The following is an 8816-nucleotide window of genomic DNA, read 5'->3' as shown; positions in this document are numbered from 1 at the left end:
CGTGGGGAATGGGATGGGGTTTGCTCCTTGCACGTTGGCGTTGCAGTTTCTATTTCCTGGCGGTGACGGCAGTGATAGAGGCAGGTCTGGCTCTACCTGTTGGTGAGCAGCCAAGCAAGTAGCAGGGACTGAGGCTTTTGCGGACATCCCACCGGGTCAGTAATCCATGCTGAGACACTTGCGTGTAGCACCCACCCACCAACATATATATCCAGGTTTCTAGTGTGCATCATCACATCAGGCATCTCATGAGTTTTAGCTCTCCTTCTCCAGCCCTCATCTTCATACTGTGTCACAAGCCCCATTTGATGGGTGTTGCTGCTGTAATAAACCTTGCAAATCCCAGCGGACATCCCCACCAATACTGAACAATGGACCGGAATGGAGATTACATACGAGTGCCTGACCTCTGGGGAGTGCATACTTCCCATTCCGGCCACCAAACCTTCTTCAGGAGAACAAATACTGTGCCTTTGGGCTGCAACTATTGACAAATATTTTAAGGAAGGAAATGAGCACTGTTGCATGCTCAGGGAAAACAGAAGAGAGGAAGGGAAACTGGTAGTTTCCACAACCAAACAGCACATTAGTTTTAAACTTAAAAACTTTTGGTGCAGATTTGTTCCTAGAAAGTGCAGAAGCAGGCATTCATTTTGAGTATGCCGTTGGCTGCTGACAAATATATTCTAAATTACCCAGAGATCAGTAATATTAGCCTTTATATAAATATTCATGACTAGAATTACTTTTATAGCAGTAATGCTTGCAGAAACCATGTTAACAAAACCAATGACATATTAAAAATTGGTTGAATACCAAATTATCTTGAGCAGAATTGCATGTAGCTGGGAGTGCTGTAGTTCCATAAGCAGGGGGTAAAACATATGTTTTGTCTAAATTTACTGCTATTTTACACTAAAGGAAAAAAGACAAACTGAAGGAGGACTCGGTATCTGGGAACGTGTCACCATCTAGCGATGGAGCCCAGAAATGACTGTGAGTCAGAGTTCTGTGTGTGGCGTTTTAACAGGTGAGAAAAAGAAAGCAAATTCTTGATAACTGCACGCAAAACGTGTTCACCCAAGGACACAACACACATAACCACCAGGCGACGGTTTCAGTCCTTCCGCAGACATTGGCTTTGACTCCCTCAGAGAGGTCATTATGTTTGCTGGATAAATAGGTGTTGCCCCTTTCCCCCAGCCCTTCGGTGATTCTGCAGAAGCTGCTGTGGGTGTTAAAGATGAATATTTTCCTGTGTGCCAATGCACAAGGGTGCTAAAGTGCTATTCAGCAGCCAGGCTGCTGGGGAACGGTTTTGTTCCCCAGCTGAAATGGGGAAACGATCCCTGAAACTCTGAGCTGGGAAAATCACACGCAAAATGGAAAACTCAGCCACAACTAGGAAAAAAAAATGTTAAAGACCAAAGCTAACTTCTAGACCTCCTCCCATTAGTCCTTCCCCGGGGCCATTTCCCCCAGGTGAAGGGACCTGCTCTTGTGTTACAAGGGCCAGCCAGGGGGGGACGAGTTTCTGAGCCCCTTGCAGGAGGCTGGGGCCTCTCCACACAGACGCTTTTCAGGGTGGCAGGTGGCAACGCAGCCACAGCATCCCTGTACCTCCCCCAGCCTGTCCACCACTTCCCCCTTCAGTGGCCTCTCTGCCGGTGGCTGGTGGCCAGCTTTGCCCCAGAGTGCTGGCTGCTGCCCGCCTGGCACTCGCACTGTGTCCCACATTGCTGCCTTCTGTTGTAACTCCGTTCCTTGTCCCTGACAAGCGGCAGTGATAAGTCCCTGTAGCGCAGACCCTCTATCCCACTTTCTTTGTTATTTCACCCACTTTTAGCTTTGAACTATTCTGGTCATTATTCTCACCCTAAATGTTTAGGTAACATGAGCCAAAAGAAGAGGAGCAGTGATGGACTGGTGCATCCCTGACCCACGGCGAAGCTGAAAGGCATCTTCACCCTGGCCCCACCATACCTCAGCCCAAACAAGAGCCACCTCCACGCTTGCCCGACGGTGTTTGGTCTTCTCAAACTGAGCTCTGCCCTCTCCCAGCTTCAGGTGCCCCACTCTGCGCTGGTGAACGGAGCAGGCAGAGTCGCTGGGGCTTCCTAAGACCCCAGTTCCCACTCAATGGCTCCCAACTGCTGGGGAGTCCTGCTGGGACACAGTAGGTGCACGCGGGCCAACAAGTCCCTCCGGACCAGCCTAAAGACTGCTAGAGGGCATGATTTCTTTTTATTTTTCTAAAATATTCAGAACAAAGTTCTCTTCCAGAGCTGATTTCTTCCTAACAAACCACAAAGCCCCACCACGCTGGCTTTTATCCCGGCACATCGTCCGCTTCCCAGCAAACCCCTCTTACCTGAGAGTGCCGTGGGTGCCGAATCCGTTTACCTGCGTGCGTGGGAGACCAGGCAGGGGAACTGCAAAATCCAGCCTCCAGTGAAAGCCAGCTGGGATGGTCCCCTCCGGTGGGACCCCAGAGCCGCGCTTGGCTCCCCGGGACCCTGCCCGCGGGTGGTGAGGCACGGGAGGGGGGCTCAGTTGCTTTTATTCCTTCTGGCCAGCCGCTCGCACACCTCTCGGCAGCGGCACCGTGGGAGCTGTGGGATGCGGGAGCGCTTGGCGGCAGAGCCCATCCTCATTAGTTTCCCCACTCCCACGGCTGGCTGGAGCCACAGCCCACCCTGCGCCGTTTCAGGGTGTCAGCAGGGGGAGGCAAAGGACCCTACACATCTGTGACTGTTCCGGAGGGGGGAGGAGAGAAAAAAAAAAAAAAAAAAAAAAAAAAAAGACATTTCCCTCGCAAAGTCTTTTATTAGAAAAAATAATAATTCGTTTATTCAGAAATCAGTAGTGAATGGTAAGTACTTGGTTCGTTCTTTGTGCGTTTCACCCCTCTCCTCTCCTGTCAATGCAGTTGATAGAGCTCTTTGCAAACTGCCACATATACATAACCTTAACCATTGGCTAGTATATATGTCTTGTGTCACCCTGGCAAAGCTCTGTTTGTTAGGCGGTTACTTGCTAGGTCACCTTCCCATCAGCAGGTGCCAATTTGGTAGATCTCAGGTCTAATTGTAGGTGTGGCATCACTTTCTGGAAAGCCCTTGTTCCTCTATAAGAGAAAGTGGGTTTGAGGGAGAGCGCCTCTGCGGGAGGAGTGACAGCATTAATGGAGATTGTATTTCAAATCCTTTCTGAAAGGTGCTGGAAAGAAAGAAAAGGTTACCTGCTGCGTTAGTCACCGGCAGGGAGCGGACAAAGTGCCTGCTCCGCCTCAGGAGGAACAATTCTGCCTTCAGCTGCCAGGTTTGCACAGTTCATCGCCAATATCATTCCCAGTGCTAAAGGTCTTGCATTAAGAAAAGGGCACCCACACTGGGGTCAGCCAAGGGAAGGAAAAGGATGGTGTTTGATGGCGACTTTGATTGCTGATGGGTCAGCAAAATATATGTGCACGTGCACAAACACAAGCGGGTGCTGGTTTTTGTACCCCCCATGCTTTTCCCTGCTGCATGGCCACATGCGCTGAGAAAAGCACTGACCACATGCTTATGCGACCGCCTGTTTTCCATGTTCTAGTAGACTGACAGAGGTGAAATACTGAGCTATTCCCAGCTGCTTCATCCCCTGGATGCTCCTGTTCTGAGTGCAGGTAGCACCGGGCAGCAGGGAAGCTTGTGCCATGCAAGCTCAGTCTAAACTAAGGTTTTAACATGTTGGAGCAGGTCCAGCGGAGGGTGACGAAGATGATCAGAGGGCTGGAGCACCTCTCCTATGAGGACAGGCTGGGAGAGTTGGGGTTGTTCAGCCTGGAGAGGAAAGGGCTCTGGGGACACCTTATAGCAGCTTTCCAGTATCTGAAGGGGGCCTACAGGAGAGATGGGGAGGGACACTTTACCAGGGCATGTGGATATAGGACAAGGGGTAATGACTTCAAACTGAAAGAGGGTAGATTTAGATTAGATATCAGGAAGAGATTTTTTACTCTGCGGGTGGTGAGACACTGGAACAGGTTGCCCAGGGAAGCTGTGGATGCCCCATCCTTGGAAGTGTTCAAGGCCAGGCTGGATAGGGCTTTGAGCAGCCTGGTCTAGTGGGAGGTGTCCCTGCCCATGGCAGGGGGTTGGAATGAGATGATATTTAAGGTCCCTTCTAACGTGAACCATTCTATGATTCTATGATTCTATAAAATGTCATGCAATTGAAGCCTTTTCTCTTCTGGTTTGGCTCTTTAGGTCATGTCTTTCATACACAATGTGAAGCCTCAGAGGTGGCTGTGTGGCTCAAGGAAACCCTCTGCAGGGCATGGCACTCTGGGAAAACCACCACATATTATTAGATCTTTTTGATAAAGTGGTGGAAATATCAGTGCTGAGAGTGATGGATCAAAAAAGAAGTCCAGCCTCCCACACTGATGGCTTGGCACTTCCATGAGCCGTCAGCTCCATGAGAAGAGGTAGCAGCAATTCCTAGGGAAGGAGTTAGACACAGAACATGGTGTGGCAGCAAACGCAGGATGGGGTAAAATCCCAGCTAGAGCTGATTCTGCAGCTATAAAGCAAAACAGTTTCAGAGAGAAAAACAGGAATTTTGCTAATGTGTCTTCAGGTCCAAGGCTGGAAGCCTGGAAAGTTTTGCTTGAGGAAGTTCAGCAGTGAAGCAAAGGGTGAGACTAAGGCTTTTATTCATTGCGCTTAAGCAGGGGTTTATTTGAGCACTTAAACAGAGAACCCAGCTCCTCCGTACAGTCAACAAAGACGCTTCTCTCTAACGAAGACACCAGCTCTCCACTGGTGCTGGAAGAGACATAGCAGGAAGAGACTGAGACACGCCGGCCGAGTGGCCAAACTAGACAGCTTGGCTTTATGTGTTCCTAGTTCTTCTTTGCTACAATCAAATAAAGCTCCTTCTTCCAGTGGAGAAAGCTGCTTTTCTGGCAGTTGTTCCCAGGCCGGTGCCTGGCACGGGGCATCAACAAGGATTTCAGTTATTTCCAATATCACAGCCTTCTTTGGTGTGCTTTTTCTTGCCCCCTGCAAAGCTTTGAAGCAAGTTTTGGGTTGCCTGTGACTGCTGAGGTTGTGCCACAGTGGTCACACATTCCAGCCTACGGCTTTCCAGCTTGTGTGCTGATCTCCTTGTGCTGCTGGAAGTCACTGGGCTGAGCTGAGCAAAGGGACTCTGTGACACTGCCACCAAAAGCACAAACCAGAGCACAGTTTCCTAAAACATGGGGCCCCTCTCAGGCCAGGAGGGACGTTTACATCCCCCCATAACAGGCACTTGGGATTCCTTCACCAGGTGCCATTTTGGAAGAAGTTACACCTCAACAGGTATTTTCCTGGCTACTTAATGATTAGTGCGGAGAGGGAAAGGGCCCTGTAAAGATGCTGTCTTTTCTTTTCAGTTTGTGTTAATTTTCAGTTTATTTTCACACTCTATATAGGGTGAATACTTTTGCTACAGGGCTTTCTCCTAACTTGATGACTCAGAAGTCAAAATCAACATAGAAATAGTCCCCCATCTCCTACGTTATTTTGTTCTTTTCAAATTGGAAGAGTTTGGCTGTTTTCTTAAATGCTGCATGTAATCAGAAATGTTACATTTTCTTGTATAAATTATCCTTGTATATTGAAATATAAACAGCCCAAGGGAAAGAAATTCAGTGTACATTTCATTTCTTCCATTGTTCAAGGCAAAAAAAAAGGTGTATTTATCTGATGAGAAATACTCTGCTTACGCAGAGGAGTCCAATCATCAATACCAACTTACCGGCGTTTTAATGACTGCCTGTAGGGATCCCAGAAATTATAACATTCAGTCGTCACATATCATGGCAAAAAATAATGGGGACCAAGGGTCCCTGCGGCAAGTGCAGCCGATGTTGACAGTGATACTTTGGGGTACCATCAAACTGCTTGATTTTGGTGATTCTAAAGGAAATTTTTAGGCAGCCTTAGGAAGATACTGGGACTGGAAGTGCTGTCGGTGCAGCGAGTTACCGTGTGCCCAGTCCAAAGTCCCCTGGGCTGTGGGGGCCAGGAGGTGACCATTTCCATCTCCTGGGATGGTGTGGAAGCTGCAGAGCTCAGCGTGGGGCGGACGCTGTGAAATGCTTCAGCCTGCCGACATGCACAAGATCCGACCAGGCGCATTCTTCTCATCCACATCACCGAGGAGATGTTTTTGTGTGGCTGTCACAGTAAATTACAGAGCCGCGTGAAGGCTGTCACTGTCTATGTTTCAGTTCCTCGGCTTCTTCCTACAAGACTGTCTTGGGGAAGGGAGGTTTACATGCCCATCTCTGTGGCAGTTTACTTGGCGAATGCCCAAGAGGCAAGGCAGAAAAAATGAGAAAATATTAGACTGTCTGCTTCAGGCTTCTCCTTACTTAGGATGATTTATCATAATGTAATCTAGGCCTGAGAAACAAAGCGACAAAGGACAAAATGTGCTGGACAACCTATGGGGAGAGTCTCTAGTAAGGGATAACTGCTCGTGCTGCAGCTTTCCCTCAGCTGGGTTACTTAGGGCATCTCTTTTCTCTACTTTAAATATGCAACACGCAAGCAGAGCAGGATGAGATTTGCCTTGCTTCTGTTGTAAAGGAGATTAAAAGACACAAAGGTACCAGCTGTGGCTGAGGACGTCTGCGAGCCTCCAGCCCTGGATGCTGGGGGATAATCCTGGGAAAGTAACAGGAGATGTTCCCTGCGTCCATAGTCACTGTCCAAGACAGGTGTCCTCACCTCATTTCCTTGTATCTCTGACTCTTCAATTACTCTATCAAATTTGATCAAATTCAGCAAAAGTTATTTAGAGAGAACAACCAGAGAACAAGACCCAAGGCTACAAATGCACACAGTGTGTTTCCGTAGGAAGCCAGCCTAAAACAAAACGCCAGTGTTTGAGAAGTTACTAACGAAATGACTTCCTTAGGAATCTTCAATGCTTTCCTATAGGGAAAAAAGCGTTCTTTCATTTTTATTGAAAGGCATTCGTCAGAGATTGTCTCCCACTGGTAATTCAGGAGGTGAACCTGTGCATTGTTCCGTGTAAAGAATTTTTTCCTTGAAATAATAAATACCTTGATTTAAAGACCCCAGTCCTCTGTTCCCCTGCTCACCCAACAATGTAACAATTGCCCAAATTAACGTGAGCAAAATTTACCCATAAGCCCAGAATGTTAACCATGAAATTCCAGCGCCATTGAAACTTGCAATAAGAGAAAGAGGAATTACTAAAAGTATAAAAGCCAAAGGCCCCGTTGAGGTCCGTGTATTCTTTGTTTATGCCACTGCAGAATGTGCTAGACACATGTGTAGAGTTTGTAAAATCCTTTGGGAATCCCTGAAAAATGAAGTGGGGAAAAAAAGATTAGCTCCTCACACAAGGGCATAATAAAACTACTCAACATTTCTGTCTTAATTGTGCTTTGTGCTAGAGTATAAGGGAAAGTTATCACAGACGAATAAAATGCTAAACTCTCCTAGCAGCAAAATGCCTCCTTCTATGTCACAGCAGGAATAAACCTCTCACTTCTACAATATAGTTGACAAAAAAAGGCTAATAACTCATGAAGGTTTTACATACAATGAAAAATAAGGTCAAAGCCCGTAAAGTTACTATGCATGAAATACAATAATCTAAATCAGCAGTTTAATTTGATTAGATCAGGGCTAATATTCCCATTGCATGCAGCCATAATAAAACATACTCTTCCACTGACAACAGGAGAAAACATTGTACATTTTCATTTGTTGTATTTCATTTTCTCACTCATAAAATATGCCTTTTGCCACCTGTCAGTGCATTTATCCTCCTCCGTTGGAGGATAGCAAAATCATACTTGACATTATATCTGTTCAACAGAAGTGAAAATACTAATCCTCCACAAGCAAAGACCCAAAATCTCTATTTGTAGCCTTAACTCATGAGAAACAGAACCATATATTTCGGGTAGAGTAATTATGATGAACAATAACGAGAAAAGTTGCTGAGAGGGTGTCAAAGCAGGAATACCGCAGAATGGTTAAGTGACTGCAAACGAGCGAGGATGGAGTTCAGTGCAGTATTGAGGGGTGTGGAGTTAGGAGACGCTGGTGGAGTTGTCTACCTATGAACTTCCATTAGGGGCTGGGGAGAGTCATGGCTTGATTTAGTTCCATAAATGCAGACATTTAGTCCCACCTGGGGATCCTCTAAGTATCCTGCCTGGCCTGCAGCCACCAGACCAGAAGGGTGTGGGTCTCCTGTAGGTCCTGTCTCATATCTGCCAGCCCTGGATAGATGTCCAAGGGCACCTCAGCCACCTCTAGAAGCCTGTATTTACCTGAACAGCTCTTGTATTGGTTAGGTCTGCACTTTGATGTGGATATCTATGTTGTGTGTAGACACCCATATCTCTGACAGCCTCATTTGGATATCTGCAATCTGGATCCCAATGCTAACCCTCTAGTCTGACCAGGCAGGAAAGGCAAGAGTTGGTTAATTTTGTGTTTCTTCTATAGGGCCATGTCGGGGAGGGGGGGCTGGAGCCCCCCATGCAACGAGAAATAACCTTTGCCTCTATGCACCTGTGTATTTAGGTGATGCATTCAAATCTCTGCTTTGGGAGATGAAATCTTGCCTTATGCAGCCCCTCCCAGTCCCATAAACTGGGACTCACCCCACCGGCTCCTGATCCCCATCACCCACCCACAGGGCTTGGTTCCAGGCTGCATCCAGGAGGTTCAAGGTGGGAGCCTGAGTTCATGGGATGCTTGTCAGAAAGGTGCTTCAGTGGCAGCCAGCCCCATGGC

The sequence above is a fragment of the Rissa tridactyla genome, chromosome 1 (assembly GCF_028500815.1).
Source record: "Rissa tridactyla isolate bRisTri1 chromosome 1, bRisTri1.patW.cur.20221130, whole genome shotgun sequence".
Classification (NCBI taxonomy): domain Eukaryota; kingdom Metazoa; phylum Chordata; class Aves; order Charadriiformes; family Laridae; genus Rissa; species Rissa tridactyla.
Note: the sequence above shows the minus strand (reverse complement) of the source record.